Consider the following 22,009-nt stretch of genomic DNA (forward strand, 5'->3'; position numbering starts at 1 on the left):
AAGCAGGAGTTGTATGGGATTACATTAGTCCCAAAAGTCCAGGAAGGGGTAGAGGGATGATGATCTGTCTTTAGAGCTTCTTCCTGCTGACATGGGGCAACGAGGTACTCTTCACTGGCATGGGGCGATGTCTCAGGCTGCTGTCTCCTGGGTGGGGAGCCGAGTATATCCTTGTAGCAGCATTTGGTTGACTGCCTGGTTGTTGAAGGCCTTTGTTTGTTCCATTATAACCTGCTGTAAACACTTAGACACTGTAGTATAAAAGACAGGGTGAGAATAGTAACCAATGATCCTAAGAGTGGCATTAACCAGGTAATGAGAGGATTTCATAGAGGAGAGGAAATGGGGGGGGGGGTCTCTGGACCCTTATGGGGACAGTTTGATGGATGTGGCTTAAAGCTGATTCCAGCCAAGACTGGGAGAAAAGTCACTCATCTTTTGTAGGTAGAGGGGTTTATCTGTAGAGAAATTCTGAACAATTATACAGCATTAAGTGAGGAAGAGGACCATCAGTACACACAGGCTGGGAGCAGAGACATGTAATATATTCTAAGAATGGGTAATAAAATGAGGAATATGCTATTAAATAAGGTGCTTATAAATTTATAAACAAACATCTCTGAAGCAAATACTTACTTGTGGACTCCTGTTGTATCCTGCCAATGATCTCTGGAAATAATTCTCTAAGAGTGGAATGCCCTCGTTGTATCAGCAGGTCATGTTTTTTACGTGCTGAAAACTGACAGTGTTATTGAGGTCAGTGTCTCTTTCAGTTCAAAGCATTTACATTTCCAATAGATTTTAATGATTCTTTAAAAATGTATCAGCAACTATATTCCTATATGAAAAATAAGTAGGAGTCAGTCGTGGAAATTCAAAGACATACCGCTTCTCAGAATGTCCTGAATAATTCTTCATGTTTGTGGGTTTGTGATTAATTTACCACATCAAATACCAAGTGAGAAACTTTAAAAATCAATAAATTTATAATGAAAAGCACTAACAGCACCAAAATTAAACCATACAATTACTGGTCCAAATTTCTGTTACCTAAGATATCTTTTATCTAATTGTTTTTCACTTCATAAAAAATTTAGAAAATAAAATCAAGGAAGGAAGACTTACTTAATTTTCAAAGGTGGAATAGTCATAATATCAGCATCGTAGCAATAATAAAGAAATGTAACTAAGCTTTTACATTTAAGTATCACTGAGTTATTTTCAAAATAATGCAGGACACTGGTCTATAAATTCAATATGATAATTAACCTTGTTAGTGCTAGCCAAAAATGCGTCAATTAAAATATTAATTTCTACATTTATTTCTCTATAATCAATCACTATAAGAAGCAGTATAAGTTAATTGAGATAAAACCTTGTACAACTGACTCAGGTATCTTTATTTTAGTTTAATGTCTCACTTGCTACCCATCCTCAACTCATTATAAAATTCAGTATTTCTTATTTTGAACAATAAGGTTATTAGTCATCTAAGAGAACTGTCTTAATGTTTGTTGCAATCTGGAAAGTAAGGGACAAAAAGAGATACAGAGACAGAAGTACAAAGAGGGGCTGGCGCTGTGGCACAGCGGATTAACACCCTGGCCTGAAGCGCCAGCATCCCATATGGGTGCCAGTTCTAGTCCTGGCTGCTCCACTTCTGATGCAGTTCTCTTCTGTGGCCTGGGATAGCAGTGGAGGATGGCCCAAGTCATTGGGTCCCTGCACCCGTGTGGGAGACCCAGCGGAAGCTCCTGGCTCCTGGCTTCAGATCGGCAAAGCTCCGGCTGCTGTGGCCAAGTGGATGAAAGACCTCTCTCTGCCTCTCCTCTCTCTGTGTAACTCTTTCAAATAAATAAATACATCTTTTAAAAAAAAGAAGTACAAAGAACTACTACAATTATTTTGATAATAATTATTGCAATTATTGTAAGCCATAACGTGCACCTTCGTAATTAATATCTGAAAAAAGTAAATAAACATTTAAACATTAAGATAGGTGCAGTGGATGCATAAAAATATTTCAAAACAGCAGTAGCAAAACAAAAGCCACAAACACAGAATAGATGTCAAAGCCTAATCCAATTTCAGTGAAAAGACACACTCGCTTAATTGTTTATCTACTGGGCCTTTCATTGACAAACAAATATTTGATCAATACCTACTATCTATCAGAAATTATGTTTGATCAAAGGGAAACAAATGCTATTAGTTTGCATAGTGGCATATATCTTCTCTTATTAAAGGAAATATGTAGGATAGAAGGAGGAACACCTGTTCTGGCTAACTCCCTAGTGCCACACAGATTCAAACAACTCCCTTCTCATCCTAGGATGTTTGCTAAGAGCTCTGAGCAGGGGAGAATACGTTCTGATAAAGCACAAGAAGCAAATAGCTTCCCAGGCTTGGAAGGAGATGATTTCGTAAGAAATCAACTAGAATAATTGGAGGATGAGAAAATGAACAAAAACCTGCAACTCCATTTTGATGACAAAAGCACATCTCATTCTATTTAATTTATTAGTCCTACAAATGCACGCACATGCACCTACACACAGATATATGGATGTACTCCACAAATATATATATAATATATATATTATATATATATATTTCTTTTATTTATTTAGTTAGTTATTTTTGACAGGCAGAGTTAGACAGAGAGACAGAGAGAAAGGTCTTCCTTCCGTTGGTTCACCCCTCAAATGGCTGCTACAGCCAGCACTGCGCTGATCAAGGGCCAGGAGCCAGGTGGTCTCCCATGCGGGTATAGGGCCCAAGGACCTAGGCCATCCTCCACTGCACTCCCGGGCCACAGCAGAGAGCTGGACTGGAAGAGGAGCAACCGGGACAGAATCTGGCACTCCAACTGGGACGAGAACCAGGGTACCAGTGCCACAGGTGGAGGATTTGCCAAGTGAGCCACAGCGCCAGCAAATACATATATATTTCAATGTATTGTTTTAAACAGTTCAATGTACTGAATTTTATTTCTGGATTTTTGTTTGTCACAGTACTGAAAAAACTACAGATACAATATGGAATTTGTTAAACTAAAGTAATGGAGAGGCCAGCGCCGCGGCTCAACGGGTTAATCCTTAGTCTGCGGCGCCGGCACACTGGGTTCTAGTCCCGGTCGGGCCGCCGGATTCTGTCCCCGTTGCCCCTCTTCCAGGCCAGCTCTCTGTGGCCCGGGAGTGCAGTGGAGCATGGCCGAGGTCCTTGGGCCTCGCACAGCATGGGAGACCAGGAGAAGCATCTGGCTCCTGGCTTTGGATCAACTTGGTGCGCCAGCCACAGCGCGCTGGCCACAGCGGCCATTGGAGGGTAAACCAATGGCAAAGGAAGACCTTTCTCTCTGTCTCTCTCTCTCTCACTATCCACTCTGCCTATCAAAAAAATAAAAAAATTAAAAAAAAGCAAAACAAAACAAACAAAAAAAACACTAAAGTAATGGAGAAACCTCAGAAATACATACTAAAATTGACTTTAAAACCAAGATTCAGTGTTGTGAGTAAAAATATATGAATTAAATAGTAAAATAAATAGTAAAAAAATTATATGAATTAATGGACAAAACTGTTATACTAGAAGTTGTTCTCTTCTGGTCTTAAAAACAATGTATGTACAGAGTAACATTAAAATATCTGCTAATTACCATTGCTTTTCTCTTTGGTACAGCTTTAATATTTGAGGGCCACAAAGTTATTTTTGTATCCACTAGAGATAAGAGATCACTCTCTCTCACCCCCCCAAACTCGCATCACTGTAACTTTCAAATAAATAAATATAACTTTTAAAAGAGGGTTATTGTTTTCTACATGTTACTTTATTTTTTTAATTTATTTAAAAGTCAGAGATACACAGAGAGAGAAGGAGAAAGAGAGAGAGAAAGAGAGAGAGAGAGAGAGAGATGTTTTCCATCCACTGCTTCACTCTCCAGTTGGCCACAATGGCCAGAGCTGTGCCGATCTGAAGTGAGGAGCCAGGAGCTTTTTCCAGGCCTCCCACTCGGGTGCAGGGGCCTAAGACCTGGTTTCATGTTCTCTTGCTTTCCCAGGCCTTAGCAGAGAGCTGGATCAGAAGTGGGGCAGCCAGGACTCGAACCGGCGCACATATAGGATGCTGGCACTGCAGGTGGCGGCCTTACTCACTGCGCCACAGCACTGGCCCCAACATACTATTTTAAAATTAAAATGCCTCCTATCAGAAAGGTATTAGCACTCATGTGATTACATTATTTTGAAAAAGTAAATTTGCCACTAAACTGTTCTTTGTATATATTTTTATTTATTTATTTATTTATTTATTTATTTATTTATTTATTTTTTGGCAGGCAGAGTGGACAGTGAGAGAGAGAGAGAGAGAGACAGAGAAAAAGGTCTTCCTTTGCCGTTGGTTCACCCTCCAATGGCCGCCACGGCTGGCGCACTGCGGCCAGCGTACCGCTCTGATCTGAAGGCAGGAGCCAGGTGCTTATCCTGGTCTCCCATGCGGTGCAGGGCCCAAACACTTGGGCCATGCTCCACTGCACTCCCCAGCCACAGCAGAGAGCTGGCCTGGAAGAGGGGCAACGGGGACAGAATCCGGCGCCCCAACTGGGACTAGAACCCGGTGTGCTGGCGCCGCAGGCAGAGGATTAGCCTATTGAGCTGCGGCGCCTGCCAGTTCTTTGTATATTTTGATACAGAGGTTTTGGATAAGTTTTGTTATGTGTTTCAGTTTTATGCACACACAGTGTGTAAAATTCTCACATATAATAATAATGCAGATGTGAAACAATATTTACTACATGGTGTCAATTTTACTTTTTCTTGAATTTGGTATGGAAAGTTTGACTTTTGTGTAGATAAAGAAAAAATATGATATCCACTGAAAAGTAAATAAAGCTATGGTAATTTTGAATGTGTAATGTTGTCTTAGGCAACTCTATGTAGCTGAATTTAAAATTTTGAAATAAAATATTAAGATATAATAAAGTCAATCTATTGATTGTATCAAAATTGACACTGTCAGTAAAATAGCCATTTTTGTATGAAGACAAAGCTATATTTGTCAGTGTTGATATGACTGAATTCATAAAAATATATTTGAACTATTTAGGATTTCATTTTCCTTATAAAACACAAAACTCAGAAAGGATGTTTAGCGCAGCTGTTAGAATGTCATTTGGGATGCCTTATCTCATTTTGAAGTCCCTTAATTTGAATACCAACTACACTTCCAATCCCAGCTTCCCTGCTAATGCACAGCATGGGAGACATCAGATGATGGCACAAGGTTTGGGTCCCTGACATTCATGTGGGAGACCAAGTTTGAGTTCTCGGCTCTTGATTTCATCCTGGCCCAGCTGCAACTGTTGCAGGCATCTGGAAAGTGATAGAGCAGATTGGAGATTCTTTCTTTCCTTCCTTTCTTTCTTTCTTTCTTTCTTTCTTTCTTTCTTTCTTTCTTTCTCTCTTTCTCTCTTTCTCTCTTTCTCTCTTTCTCTCTTTCTCTCTCTCTTTCTCTCTCTCTTTCTCTCTCTCTTTCTCTTTCTCTCTTTCTTCCTGTTTCTCTCTGCCTTTCAAAATTAAAATAAATAAATGAATAAAACCATGAAACTCAGTTTTACACTGATATAAGTCTTTCATGAATACAGCACTAGCCCTATAAGAAATTAAAAAAAAAATTGGGGATTGAGCAGCTTGGATATGTCCTGCTGCTCCACTTCCCATCCAGCTCTCTGCTAAGGCCTAGGAAAGTAGTAGATGATGACCCTAGTCCTTGGGCCAATGCACCCGCATAAAAGACCTGGAGGAATCTCCTGGCTGCTGGCTTCAGATCGACACAGCTCCATCTGTTGTGGCCAACTGGGGAGTGAACCAGCGGATAGAAGACTTCTCTTTCTCTCAATCTCTTTGCCTCTCTCTCTCTCTCTGTAACTCCTTTACATAAAGAAGTAAATCTATAAAAAAATGAAACCCATCTATATTCTGCCTACAATAAACACATCTCATCAGCAAAGATACATGCAGACTGAAAGTGAAAAGATGGAAAAAGATATTCTATGCTAACAGATACCAAAAAGTATAGCCATGTTAATATCAGACAAAATAGACTTTAACAAAAAACTGTTCAAAGAGACCAAGAAGGGCACTACGCTATGATTCAACAGGAGGATGGAACTATTATAAACATATATGCACCTAATTACAGGGCACCTGACTATTTAAAAGAAAGGTTAAGATATTTAACATGAGACTTATTCTCCAATACAATAATATTGGGGGACTTCAATACTCCATTTTCAGCAATGTACAGATCAACCAGACTGAAAATAATCAAAGAAACAGCAAAGTTAATTGACACTATAGACCAAACAGACCTATCATATACCTACAGAACTTGTCATAAAATAATTGCATGAAACCAATGCATAGAAGTTTCTCTAGCATTGACTTACATGCTAGGTATAAAGCAAATCTCAGCAAATTTAAAAAAAAATCAAAATCATGCCATGCATCTTCTCAGACCACAATGCAATGAAGCTGGAAATCACAACTCAGGAAACTCTAGAGCATATGAAAACACATGAAGACTGCACAACATGATACTGAATAAACAATGGGTCATAGAAGAAATCAAAAAAGAAATCACAAATTTCTGGAAACAAATGAAGATGACAATATAACAGATCAAAATTTATGAGATACAGCAAAAGCAGTATTAAGAGGAAAGTTCATAGCAATTGGTGCCTATATCAAGAAATTGGAAAGGTATCAAATAAATGAGCTATCAATGCATCTCAAAGATCTTGAAAAACAACAGCAAACCAAACCCATAACTAGTAGAAGAGAAATAATTAAAATTAGAGAATAAATAAATAAATAAATAAAACTGAAGCCAAAAAACAACACAAATGATTAGCAAAACAAAGAGCTGTGTTTTTTTGAAAAAAATAAGCAAAATTGATACACATTGGGCCACCTAACCAAAGGAGAGAGAAGACCCCCAATTAATAAAATTAGAGATGAAAAGGAAATATAACAACAGATATCACAGAAATAAAAAGAATCATCAGAAATTATTACAAAGAGCTGTAAGTCAACAAATTGAGAAACCTAGAAGAAATGGATAGATTCCTGAACATATACAACCTAGCTAAATTGAGCCATGAGGACAACCTAAACACACCCATTACCAAGACGGAAATTGAATTAGTAATAAAGACCCTATCCACAAAGAAAAGCCCAGGATCGCATGGCTTCACTGCTGAATTCTACCAGATATTTAAAGAAGAACTAACTCCAATATTTCTCAAATTATTCCAAACAATTGAATGGAGAGAATCCTTCCAAATTCTCTGAAGCCAGAATCACCTTACCTGAAAAAGGCACAACAGACAAAGAGAATTACAGACCAATTTCCCTGATGAACATAGTCTCAAAAAACCCTCAACAAAATTCTAGCAAATCTAATCCAACAACACATCTGAAAGATCATACACCCAGACCAAGTGGAATTTATTCCTGGTATGCAGGGATGGTTCAACATTCACAAATCAATCAATGTGATACATGACATTAACAAACTGCAGAAGAAAAACCATATGATTATCTCAATAGATTCAGAGAAAGCCTTTGATAAAATACAACACCCTTTCATGATGAGAACTCTATGAAAATTGGGCATAGAGGAAAATACCTTCAACACATTCAAGGCAATCTATGACAAGCACATGACCAGCATCGTAATGAATGCGGAATAGTTGTAAGCATTCCTACTGAGATCTGGAACTATATAAAGTTGGCCACTCTCACCATTGCTACTCTATATAGTCCTGGATGTTTTAGCCAAGCTATTAGGTAAGAAAAATAAATTAAAGTGATACAAATCAGGAAGGAGGAAGTCAAATTATCCCTATTTGTAGATGACATGATTTTATACATAGGAGATCCAAAAGACTCCATCAAGAGACTCTTGCAACTAATAGAAGAGTTTGGTAAAGTAGCAGGATATAAAATCAATAAACAAAATTCAATAGCCTTTGTATACGCAAAGCCACAGCTGAGAAAGAACTTTTAACATCTATCCCATTCACAATAGCTACAAAAAAAAAAAATACCGTGGAATAAATTTAGCCAAGGATGTCAAAGATTCTACAATGAGAATTACAAAACAATAAAAAAGAAATAGAAGAAGATACAAAGAAAAATCTTCCATGTTCATGAATGGAAGGAATCGATATCATCAAAATGTCCATTTTTCCAAGATCAGTTTACAGATTCAATGCAATCCCAATCAAACTACCAAAGACATTTTCTCAGACCTATAATCAAGTATGCTGAAAATAATATAGAAATCCAGGAGTCCTCAAATGCTAAAGCAATCTCATACAACAGAAACAAAGCCAGAGGCATCACAAAACCAGGTTTCAAGACATACTGCAGTTATAATCAAAACAGCCTGGCACTGGTACAAAAACAAATGGATAGACGAATGGAACAGAGTAGAAAAGATAGAAATAAATGCAAGCATCTACAACCAACTTATATTTGACCAAGAAGCTAAAAGCAACCTCTGGAGCAAAGACAGTCTCTTCAACAAATGGTGCTGGGAAAATTGGATTTCCACATGCAGAAATATGAAGCAGGACCCTTATCTTACACCTTCCACAAAAATCCATTTAAAATGGATTAAAGATCTAAATCTATGACCTGATACAATCAAATCATTAGAGAACATTGGGGAAACCATGCAAGACATTGGCATAGGCAAAGAATTCTTAAAAAAGACCCCAGAAGTACAGGCAATCAAAACCAAAAAAGCCAAAATTCACAAATGGGATTACATCAAATTGAGAAACTTCTGTACTACAAATTAAACACACAGGAAATTGAAGAGGCTACCTACAGAGTGGGAGAAATTACTAGCAAACTATGCAACTGAAAAAGGATTAATAACCAAAATATATAAAAGATCAAGAAGTTCAACCGCAACAAATCAAACAACCGAGTTAAGAAATGGACTAAAGACTTAAAAGAGACATTTTTTCAAAAGAGGAAATAAAATGGCCAATAGACACATGAAAAAACGTTCAGTCAGGATCACTAGCCATCAGGGAAATGCAAATCAAAACCATAAGGAGGTTTCAACTCACCGCAGTTAGAATGGCTTTCACACAAAATCAACAAATAGCAAATGCTGGTGAGAATGTGGGGGAAAAAGGTACCCTAATCCACTGTTGGTGGAAATGTAAACTGGTAAAATCATTACGGAAAACAGTTTGGAGATATCTCAGAAATCTGAATATAGACCTACCATAAGACCCAGCCATCCCACTCCTGGGAATTTACCCAAGAGAAATGAAATCAGCAGATAAAAAAGTTATCTGCACCCCATATTTATTGCAGCTCAATTCACAGCAGCTAAGAAATGGAATCAACCTAAATGCCCATCAATGGAAGACTGGATAAAGAAATTATGAGATATTTACACCATGGAATACTACACAGTAGTAAAAAAAAAAAAAAAAAAAAAAAAGATGAAGTCTGGTCATTTGCAACAAAATGGATGACTCTGGAAACCATCATACTTAGTAAAATAAGCCAGTCCCAAAGGGACAAATACCACATGTTCTCCCTGATTTATGATAACTAATAGAGCACCTAAAAGCAAATCTGTAGAAGTGAAATTGATACTTTGAGAAGCAACGACTTGAACAGCTCTTGTCTTGACTGTCAAAGAGCAGTTTTTTTCTTCTTCAACTATTTGTTGAACTCTTTACTTATAAAGTTAAGGCCAGCGCTGCAGCTCACTAGGCTAATCCTCTGCCTGTGGCGCCGGCACACAGGGTTTTAGTCCTGGTTGGGGCGCCGGATTCTGTCCCGGTTGCTCCTCTTCCAGTCCAGCTCTCTGCTGTGGCCCAGGAGTGCAGTGGAGGATGGCCCAAGTGCTTGGGCCCTGCGCCCGCATGGGAGACCAGGAAAAAGCACCTGGCTCCTGACTTTGGATCAGCACAGTGCGCTGGCCGTTACACACCAGCCATAGTGGCCACTTGGGGGGTGAACCGAAGGAAAAAGGAAGACCTTTCTCTCTGTCTCTGTCTCTCTCTTTCTATCTAATTCTGCCTGTCAAAAAAAATAATTAATATAGAGTTAAACATATGTGTATAACGTCAATTGAAAATTAAAAAAAACCTGTTTATCATTATTTTTCTTCCCATAATTATACATTTAAAATGTTGTGTCATCAATTATTGCCTGTTCTTTTCAATTGATTGCCACCCTAATAAAGTCTAGAGTTATTCAGATTACAAATACCTCTTTGTGAGTTTTTTATGAATTTATTTAAAAATAATTCCCCCTTTTCTCAAAATATCCATCTTTATTCAATTAAATTTATTCAGATTACATCTCATTTTCTTTTTATTTTCATCAGGATGTTCCCTGACTCATTGCTGACATTAGTACTTTGCAGTTTCCATTTTTCTTCAACAATTGAATGGAAAACTTACCAAAATATAAACTTTGTAAAAGAACGAACTGCTTAGATTCAATTTTTCTACAGTAATTGCACTAAATTCTTTTTTATTAATTTATGTCCTTAACTTTATGATTTCCAGCATTCTGCCTTTTCTTGTTTATTTTTCCTTTTTTCTTCTGATGAAATATTCATCATTGATTTTCTACCATGTTTCTTTACAAATACATGCACATGAATGTACTAATTACATACAAAAAAAAGTGAAAATGTATCACTTAGGTTTCCTATATTCCTTCTTTATCTTTCACTTACTTTCTAAAATATTTGTTATTTATCATAGATTTGTTATTTATCATAGGTTACTTAGCAATATTTTATTTTTAATTTTGATTTTTTTGGATATCTATTCCTAGGTTATTTCCATTATGGGCACTGGAACAATTTTCATCATTTTGGTAATTTATTATTTAGTTGTTTTTTTTTTTCCAGTTTGTTCCAGTAAATGTATCACATGCCATTGAAAACAACAGGATTATTTTAGTTGAGTATATTGTCATATTCTTTTTTTAAAAATACATATATGGCTTTAATAGATATTTCACAAAAGAAGATATACAAAAATCCAGAAAGCACAGGAAAAATATCTTGAACATTATTACTCATCAGGGAAATGCAAATTAAAACCACAATCAAAGGACAAGCACGACTGGATTAGTTGAATATATTATATATCTGATTTAGATTATCTGTTCTATGTGGGCCCATAGTCTATATTCTTATACATGTATACTTATATTTGCTGATCTGATCTTTCTAGAGCAATGCGCTAATCTTAAAATAAAGGGGTAGGTATATATCTAATTATTTTATGTTTAAAAGAAGACAACTTTTCAGATTAAAAACTAGATTTAATAAAGATAAAATATTTTTGGGTACATTAGGAAGGCCTAAAAATTAGTTATCCAGTTAAAACTGCTAATTAGTGAAACACCTTAGAGTAGTCTGTAAAATTTCTTAATACAATTACATATATTTTAACTCACACATACATAATTACATAATCAAAATCAATTGTATAACACCTTGATATAATATCTGAAAATGTTATATCTTAAAATCATTCCTTTTCAGAGGAGAAATCATTATTGAACTGAATTAGGTGAACTGTATTATGTGTTTAATAAGATAATGATTTTTAATAGATGACTGTATTCATAAAAACAGAAAGGTGATTTAATGTTTTTATAACAAAGTTTCTTCCCTATTTATTAGAAATCATAAGTTCAGAAATAGAATTACTGTTCAGGACTAAATGGTGGTCGGCATCAAGGTTGCCCCATTGATTCTTCTACTGTAGTTATTTTAGGACAAATAATCCAAGTCTTAACTACTCAGGAGGAATAATGCTGTGTTTCAGAATTTCTGGTTAATACTTTAAAGATATTTACTATTGGAAATCAATATATAATCCTAATTCAGAAAATATTAGCAAAACAAACTTGATCTCCCCAGATTGCTCATTATAACTAAATCTGTTCTTGATGGGCTCACGAGGTCATGATTGCCTAGGGAGCAAAGAGCAGCCACCAAAATAGACAAGCAAACAAAATATCCATGTTTGGCTATTAAACTAGAAATATCCTAAGATCAAAACGATTTCCTTTTGTATCACAATGTGTCTATTTCTGCTGCTCAGTATCAACATGTTTTGCAAAATTTCCAACCAATTTCGACTGAAATGCAGAAGAAAAGCTACTTGTTGGTGAGATTTCATCTCAAAATTTGAGTTTTATGAATGAAGAATGTTTTACCTGTGACTGTGTTTCGATGGTATTCTTTGTATATTACTGAAACTGAGTCTTAGGAAAGATCTTTCACAGAGGAACATCTGTTGGCAATCTAGTATCCTCACTGTTATCAAACATCGACGGAACAACGAAACTGTCCCTGAAGCCGGTGACTCATAATGGCCAAGACAGGTTTTCAGAAAACTGAGCAGGTGGAAAACATCATGCATGAATAGTTTCTAGTGTGTCATTGCTGTAAACCTAGATTCATGAAAAAGGGTGTAGGTGACAAATCCTACTAATGCAATTAGGAAGAAAACGATATTTACTTGGGGGCAACCAACTGAATGGACAAAGAGTGTTTAAAGAAATTAGCAGAAATTATACTTTGTTTCTTTAGTTTACTACCATATATGAGTCAGACACCTGAAGGAGGAAGCTAAAAAATGTCACAGAGAAAAAAATAATACTTTTTTTTTCCCATTACTGGAAAAAAAATTATGCTTCACAGCCATTTGGGTAGACATAACGTACATTTTCTAAGTACCTCAGTCAAGGCTTCTGATTACCCAAAGGCTACACATGTAAGCCTGGTAACTGCAGCCCCTTAACATGAAATTCAGGGTGTTAAGGGACAGATACACTTTACTAAGAAAGATCAAAAGTCTAATGAATCACGTTAGCATTTATTCTCAGGAAAAATGAACATGGAAAAAACCACTTGTGCTGACATTCAGCTGCTGTCTGGCTGCAAACTTGTGAACCCACTATTTTTGGTGGTATGGTAACTAATTCACTGAATAATGTACATAGAAGTTGATCAGAGTTACTCTGAAGTGATTGGTTATATCATCATCATCATGGGCTATTGTGCCATGTGCCCAAAATTTTTCTAAACACAAATATATTGCTCTCTCTTCACTGTTACCAAATACCAAGAAATTTGCTTTAATATTTTTAATATTCAATTTGCCTCACTGGTTGTGATGATTCCCAAACTGTTTGCTTATTTTCTTTTTTCATTCTCTAACCCTTTTGCTCCTTTGCTAGTTTGTTTCTATATAATTTGTTACTTCTCTGTATAGTCTGTCCATAGTAGCTCATCTAATTCTACACTTTTCAGGATGATTCATAGGGTGATTATATCCCAAATTTAATCTTATGCTTAAGTATCTGCATATCATTTCTTAATAAATTGTACTAAGCTTAATAAATATAAATATTAAAAAGAACACTGAATAAAACATTCAATACATATCCATTTGAATATGTTACTTCCCAATTTGGTTATCAATGCTCTTGTTGCCCAAGACCAGACCCTTATAGTCATTCTCAATTTATCTTTCCTTCACATGTCACATCTCCTCGCTAACAACCTAAGCCTAACCATTACCATGCTGGGGTTTCTGGATCTACTACAGACTTACTTTAGTCTGACCCATAGAACATTATGGGTCTAGTTTCCACAGAAACTAATAATATAACTCAAAATTACATGTTTTTTAAATGAACCAATGAGTGATTTTCCCAGTTGAGAACCTCTATACAGTCAAGTTTTATATCCCAGTAACTAAACTCTCCATACTACACAATGAGAACAGCTTTCCAGAGTTCTAACTGCATGACTTTGCTTAGATTGGTTTTAAATCAATATTAAAAGAATTATAAGTTGTGTATTATTTATCATTGGGGTTACTTTCCACAATGTTATCCTCTTTGCTGTGTTCTGATCATGATTTCTCATCCTACTCTCAGTGAGCATTTGGTTGGTTTTCAGTCACTTGTCATTATAAATAATGCTGCTCTGAACATTCTTGTGATGGTCCAGTATATATGATCATGCTTACATGTCAATGACTAAATTAAATCTGAAATGTCAAATGGTTTTTCCAAGAAGCTCTACTGATTTGTAATCTCACAAGCAGTATTTTAAAGTTGCAGTTGCTTCTCATATAAAATTCATTATTTTCAGGCCTTTAAATTTATTTATTCCAGGGCTGTGTATTGGTTTCTATTTTTTCAAAAACATTGCAATCATTTAATCATGAATTCACATTAATTTGTTTCAATTTGCATTAATGCAATTGTTAATAAAAGCGACACATTTTGAAATGTTTATTGGCTATTTGGATATCCTGTTTCATGAAGTGTCAGGAAAATTATCTTGTGCATTTTTCTATTTTAATGACTTTTTCTAATGATTTGTAACAGCTTTTTCTATGTTCTAGAAATCTACTTCCTTAGACTTCTTTAAGATTTATGTATTTATTTGAAAGGTGAAGTTACAGAGAGACAGACACAGAGACAGATCCAGAGGCAGAGAGAGAGAGAAGTCTTCCATCTGCTCTTCAAATGGTTGCAATTACTGGAGCTGGGTTGACCCAAAACCAGGAGCCTGGAGTTTCTTTTGGGTCTCCCACTTGGGTGCAGGGGCCCAAGGACTTGGGTCATCTTCCACTGTTTTACCAGGCACATTAGCAGGGAGCAGCATCGAAAGTGGAGCACCGGGACTGGAACAGGTATCGGTATGGGTTGCCGGCACTGCATCCCAGGACTTTAACCCACTGAGCCACAGCATTAGCCCAAAAAGTCTTAGTGCTTTCAATGTCATTGTAATAGCTGCCCATCCACTCTAAGCTGACTAGAGGCATGTGGATTGGAAGTGGAGCAGCCTGGCTCAAACTGGAGTCTATATAGGATGCCAGCACGCTAGGTGGTGGCTTTACCCGCTATGCCACAGCTTTGGACTATGACTTCCTTTTAATTCATATTATGACAACTTTTATGAAAAAAAAATTGTAAGTTTATTATCATTCAATCTGTTAACATTATATTTAGTGCTGTCCAACTGATGTTTACATGATGCAATCATTTTTCTAAAATACATGTACCTAGTTCCAAAACAATGCTCAATATCAAATCGTCCCAAAATTCACTGTGGTGCAGTTGATCGAGCTGCTTCTTGAGATGGCCACATCACACATCTGAGTGCTGGTTCGAGTCCTGACCCCTCAGCTTCTCGTCCAGTTTACTGTCATTACACCTATGAAAATAGCAGATGATAACACAAGTAACTGGGTCTCTGGCACCCACCTGGGAGAACCAGATGATGCACCTGACTCCTACCTTCATGCTGATTGGACTCTGATTGCTATGGGTACTTTGGGAGTGAGCCAGTGGATAGAAGATTTCACACTGTCTTTGTCTCTTGAGAGAGAAAGAGGCAAAGAGAGAAGAGGACAGTAATAATGCTTAACATGTCACATGTATATGCACAAAAAACACTATACTGAAAAGAAGCTTACAATATCATTGCATTTGGGTTTATTACAGACATTCCTCCACCATTCTTTATTCTACTCTTAATTGGTACCATAAGAATTTGCTATTTGTAGGGAATAATAGATTATGTGAACTAGATGTAAGCTGTTTAAAACATAACAATCTGAATGAAGTGTAAGTTTTTTTTTTTTCTATGTGAAAGGCAATGCGATAAGCTTGTGAAATTCTCTGATGTTTGATTACTAATTGGTGAATGGCATTTGTGTATGTTATAGTCTAAACACTGAAAATTCTGATCAAAACAGCAAGGTAATAGAGTGTACATATATCATGTGGAAAAGAGAAGTTATAAAAGGAAAATGAAACAAGAAGTCACAAAAAAAGAAAATCTAAGTGAGTGAACAAGTAAAATAAGATTAACCATAGCCATAGAACTAAATAGTTAAATCTCAGTTCATGTAAGTAAAACATAGGTGTGACTCTTAAAATCTGATTATCATCTTCCATGTAAATAATTTCATTTGATAGAACTAAATCTTTGATCGGCTATGCTATTTTAATAGCCACTTTTACCCTCTCACAATATATCCACTTTATTATTTCGTTAATTTGTTCAACATATTTGCAAGAGGTCTAACTTTTATCCAGCACTTTGAAAATACTGTAGATGCAAACAAAGCTCATTTGGTGAGGGCATTTAATTGTTATTGGAAAGCATGCATATATATTGCAAGCTGTAATAAAATTTGCTAAATGTAATTGCAGAGCTTAGAAAAATGTGCTATGAGGACACAGATGACTGAGCAATTATATTCTTAGGGAGTTGGTGAGTGCTTTAGTGAGGCGCCTTGTAGATGCCCTCTGAGGAATAAGTAAGACTATCTCCATGGCAATCAGGAATGAAGAAGATGGATTTTTCTAGGGAAAAGGGGAGTTCAGTCAAGGGCATGTAAAGTGAATTGGATGAGAAGCAGCAATGCCATCTTAAGCCGCACCATTTTAAAGTCCTCAGTGGAGAAGTTAGCAAAGAATATAATGAACCATAGTATGGTGAAAGTATTAATAACATGCAAAGCTCACATGTTTATGTTCTGAGATGGAGTACATTTTCTTACACTCTGGCCTTTTTATTGTGCCTTTCATTAGTTATCAAAGCTGTCAATAATGGTTTTTGAGAATATCTTAAAGTATTGTAGCTGCTCTAATAAAGAAACCACAAAGCCTCACATAGCATGCTCATCTCACAGAGTATTCTTATTAATCTTTTTAGTTCTTAAGAGAAATACATTAATTGAACCCAAGAAGTGAATCTAGACAGGAAATGTTTTCCTATTTGAAAAGGACAACTACATTTCACCATATGTTCATTCATATTTATTTCTTGCTTACTCACTGCTTCAACACATTATTTTTTAAGGATTTATTATCACGCAACTTATTATCCTAGGATCTGTGGAGTAAATAAAAAAGAATTAGTGAAACAGACGTTAGTCCCTACTTTACAAGGTGAATATTTAGGAAGAGATAGTGGATATTCATATAATTAATTATCTTTAACAAAATTGAATATTCAATTAGAATTGTGTTGAGTACTACAAAGGAGAAATCTATGTTGTTTAAGGAATTAGACATGAAACTAAACTTTCTAAATGGTCTGGGAATATTTTCCTAGGAAGATAAAATAGAGACTGATGTTGCCATAACCAAATACTCTTCCTGCAGCTGCTGTCATTAGTATTTAGCTCATGCCATTTTGCCTTCTTTATGCCTGATCAGTAGTCAGTCTGATGGCAACTAGTTAACGATTTGGACATTTTGAAAAGTAACTATGATATTGGCTGTAAATTCACTAACACTCTCTCTTCTTGGCTGACATCTAGTGGAAGAGACTATCAGTGAGAAAATCTTATGAGAGGGTGATGGTTAAAAGAAATGAAAATTGTGGGCAAGAAAGAAGTAAAGGAAAATAAGTACATGAATGGTCTTCTTGGATCCCTGTATTTTAAGAGTAAATGATTAATGCACGCATCCCATTCCTTGAGCTGTACATTCTATTACTGTTTTAATGTTTAGCAAAATTCTCTAGTGATTAGCTAACAATATGCTTTCCTGACATTGCTTCATGGGCAGAAAAATGGCTTGCTCCTCATTTGACTTTATTCTTCTGCTAATCCTGGAATATAGCATGCATAGATAGTTGAAGATCATCTCAATAGGATAATCCTCAGCCTGCGGAGCCAGCACCCTAGGTTCTAGTCCCCGTCAAGGCGCCGAATTCTGTCCCGGTTGCCCCTTTTCCAGTCCAGCTCTCTGCTGTGGCCCGGGAGTGCAGTGGAGGATGGCCCAAGTGCTTGGGCGCCTTCACCCGCATGGGAGACCAGGAGAAGCACCTGGCTCCTGGCTTCCTATCAGTGAGGTGCGCTGGCTGCAGCAGTCTTTGCGCAGTGAACCAACGGAGAAGGAAGACCTCTCTCTGTCTCTCTCTCTCACTGTCCACTCTGCCCATCCAAAAAGTAAATAAATAAATAACTAAAAATATGCAATCAAAAAAGTGACAGCAGAAAAAAAAATTGCAGAGATGTTGAAGAGAGATGTCAGAAAATTTTTGAAAATAGTTATGAAGAGACTCATTGAAGTGCTTTCGTCCAGGGACTTGTGCTCATCGAGCTTTGCAGTTGCACCTGCATGTGAAGGGAGTGGGTAGGGAGGGTCAGGGGAATTTCTCCAAGCCATGTGATCCATGCTCTAATGATGGCTGCTTAGATATGACTGCATGCTACATTTATTCAGGTTGTGGGAAACGGAAAGCCTTCTAGTTTTAAAATACATCTCTTAACAATGTGTTTATTCACTTATTATCTGCTGCCAAATCTCTGCCATATATTGATAATATTTTAACTTAAATATCCAGCCTTTTTGGGCTGCCACCGTGGCTCACTTGGCTAATCTTCTGCCTGTGATGCCGGCACCCTGGGTTTTAGTCCCTGTTGGGGCGTCAGGTACTAGTCCCGGTTGCTCCTCTTCCAGTCCAGTTCTCTGCTGTGGCCCGGGAGGGCAGCAGATGATGACCCAAGTGCTTGGGTCCCTGTACCTGCATGGGAGACTGGGAGGAAGTACCAGGCTCCTGGCTTTGGATTGGCGCAGCTCCGGCCATAGCGGCCATTAGGGGAGTGAGCCAGCAGAAGGAAGACCTTTCTCTCTGTCTCTCTCTCACTGTCTGTCTAACTCTGCCTGACAAAAAATTTAAAAAAAATAAATTTAAAAAAATCCAGCCTTTTTAGTAAAAAGAGCATATAAAACAAGCATTGTCTTTCTTATTAGAAACTCTAAGTGCTTTTTAATTGCCTAACATAATAATCATAGATCACATTAATATATCACAATTAGGACTGCATGGTTAAAAAAACAATAATTGTTCATTCAATTCTACACGAAACCTGCTCTTGAAAAAATAGAACTCCTTAGAAATTAGCATTGGTCAGTGCAAATGTCAAAAATAGATCATGAGAATGTTTCTCAATCGCTTCTCGGCTTTTTGGCAAGATCAAGTGTAGTACGAGAATGTTTCTCAGAAAATAGGTCATTAACATATATGTTGTATTTACGTAAGAATAAAATATAACATTTTAAAAAGGAGAATAATAATAAAAAAGTGAAAAAGTTTTCAGATTGATTTTTAAGATCAATTAAATTACAAACAATGAGAATGTATACTCATTGCTATTAGGAGTATTATGCAATGCTTAATATTAACTGTTTCCAGGGTCATGTGTATTTTTCATTAATTTATCACTATACTTATTGGAATGATAACGATTTAATTCTCAGAAGCAAGGAATAGCTAGATAATAAGGCATATATGAAATATGAATGATTATCCCATATATAAATATGAAGGTATAATTGAGTATATTTATATTTCAAGAAATTTATATAGTCCACAAGCAATTACTTTTTCCTTCTAAGCTGAATGATAGGCCATTAACAAGGGGTGTCAAAGTTCATACATGAATTGATTGCAGCTTTGATTCGTATCATATAAACTCTTCCTCATATTCTCATCTCCAAGAATTCTAGAATAGTGCGGCCAGGAGGGCACTTGGTCTAGCTGTTAAGACACCACTTAGGATACCTACGCTGCATAGCGGAGTGCCTCTGCTCTGCTCCTGAACCCGATTTCTGTTAATGCGCGCTCTGGGAGGCAGCAGGTGATAACTCAAACACTTGGGTCCCTGCCACCTACAAAGAAGAACCAAACAGAATTCCTGGCTCCTGATTTCAGTCTGGCCTTGTTCTGGCTGTTACAGGCCTGGGAGAGTGAGTCAATGGGTAGGAGATCTCACTGTGTCCATCTATCTGCCTCTCAATTTAAGATAAATAAATATTTATGAAATGAAGCATTTGATACAAACCCTTCCAGATTAATTAACATTAGCACACAGAGAGAGAGAGAGAGAGAGAGAGAGAGAGAGAGAATGAGTGAAGAGATACTGAAACAAGTTGAGTAGCTGTCTCAAAGTTTTAGTTCAGTAATGAATTTTGAGGATGAGGTCTCTATTGTGCATTTTTGTAAGTGTGTGCTTGCAAGGAGCAACACATTACAGGGCGTGCTCAACTTACTGATCCGAATAATAAAGTAGCGTAAATGCCAGAGAAAAGTGTGAATCATGGGTCCTGCAATCTATCCTGTACTAGATTATCCTATGTTAGCTTATTTTACTTCTATGAAAATATTATAACTGTTTATGAATTTTTGATTCCTGGTTAGATATGGTGTGTGAATCTTGGTATATTTGGGACTTCTGTTCATTTTGGTAACTTCTAATCAATGTGTTTTTCCTTCATTTTAACATTATAACTCCCCATCTCTCTATGTATCTACCTATCTATGATATATAGACATACATATCTATATATTAAGTACACATCTATATGTTTAGATACATACATATATATACATATATATATACACATATATATATATATACATATATATATTGATGAGGGCTCTTCAAAATTTCTTGGAAGGCTTGGAGCCTGAGGTGCGCAGAGCCACAGTTGCTGCAGACCCACGACCTGAAGCTATTTGAAGGTGGTGAATAATAGCTCTTCAATAAAAAATAATAAAATAATAGCTCTTGCAATGAAAAAAAGTCCTCCAGTAAACCTACATTGCACAAACTGGGAAAGAAACAGAATGGAAAGAGTAAAAAGGTTGAAGAGAGAGAGCCCAGAGAATTCGTGACAACAAAATTATTGAACCGACATGTGCTGAATGGGGAGGTAGAGTACTTCCCAAAGAGGAAGGAAATAACAGAGGCTGGGAATACTGGGAACTTTAAGAAAGGGTAGTTTGTCCAGTGTTAATTGAAACATTCCTTATTTATAAAAAAGCTGATAAAGGAAAAGATAGTGCAAAAAGAAAAAGTTTATCTGACAGTGAATCTGATGATAACAAATTGAGGAGGAAAAGACATGCTGCTGGTACACAAAGAGGATTTCCCAGAAGTCTTGATCCTTGATGAAGAATTGGTGCGACAGACAGCAGGACAGAATAGATGATTCTCATGACTTGGAAAGATTCACACAGGATTACTTGGTTCTTGCAAAAAAGGGAATATGGAAGGTCCTCAGATTGTAATTGTAATTGCTTTTAATGAAAACAGACTAACTTGACTAACCCAGTGTTGTCCCGATGAAGTTCAGTAATTGTTTTTACTGCTTTATAAGTCAACACACACACACACACACACACGCAACTTCTATGATGTGGGTCTTGGTTTTTGATTTCCTAGAGTGAAGAAATAACTACATTCTAACTAAAATCGAATTTGATACCTTGTTTATGAAAGTGTTAATGGAGGGGCTGACACTGTGATACAGCAGGTTAAACCAAGGCTTGCAGCACCTTATGGGTATCAATTAGAGTCTCCACTGCTCTGCTTCCAATCCAGCTTCCCGCTAATGCACTTGGGGAAGTCGAGGAGGGTGGCTCAAGAGCTTGGGCCCCTGAACCCACATAAATGGGAGACCAGAGGAGTCTCCTGGATCCTGATTTTGGCCTGGCCCAGCACTGGTCATTGTGGCCATTTGAGAAGTGAACCAGCAGATGGAAGATCTCTGTCTCTCCTTCTCTTGTTTTGTAATGTTGCCTTTCAAATAAATAAATGAATCTTTTCAAAAAAGAAAATATTATTGGAAGAAATATGTGGGTTTTTTTGTATCAATAGAACTGGTTATTTCTCAAACACAAATAAAAAAAAATTTCTGTAGTGCTTTCTTATTCAGGAAAGACATCTGCATATGGGTGCAGGTTCAGGTCCTGGCTGCTCCACTTTCCATTCAGCTCTCTGATACAGCCTGGGAAAGCAGTAAAGGATGGCCCAAATCCTTGGGTCCCTGTACTCACATGGGAGATCTGGAAGAAGCTCCTGGCTCCTGGCGTTGTATCGGCGAAGCTTCAGCAGTTGCAG

General features: G+C 36.9%; 1 pseudogene; it reads left to right on the top strand.

The window, feature by feature from the left end:
• The window catches only part of LOC133774255 (chromobox protein homolog 3-like), a 173,568-nt pseudogene extending 152,356 nt beyond the window's left edge, over window positions 1-21,212 (top strand).
• The last annotated feature ends 797 nt before the right edge of the window (window positions 21,213-22,009 follow it).

The sequence above is a fragment of the Lepus europaeus genome, chromosome 15 (assembly GCF_033115175.1).
Source record: "Lepus europaeus isolate LE1 chromosome 15, mLepTim1.pri, whole genome shotgun sequence".
In the NCBI taxonomy this organism is placed as follows: domain Eukaryota; kingdom Metazoa; phylum Chordata; class Mammalia; order Lagomorpha; family Leporidae; genus Lepus; species Lepus europaeus.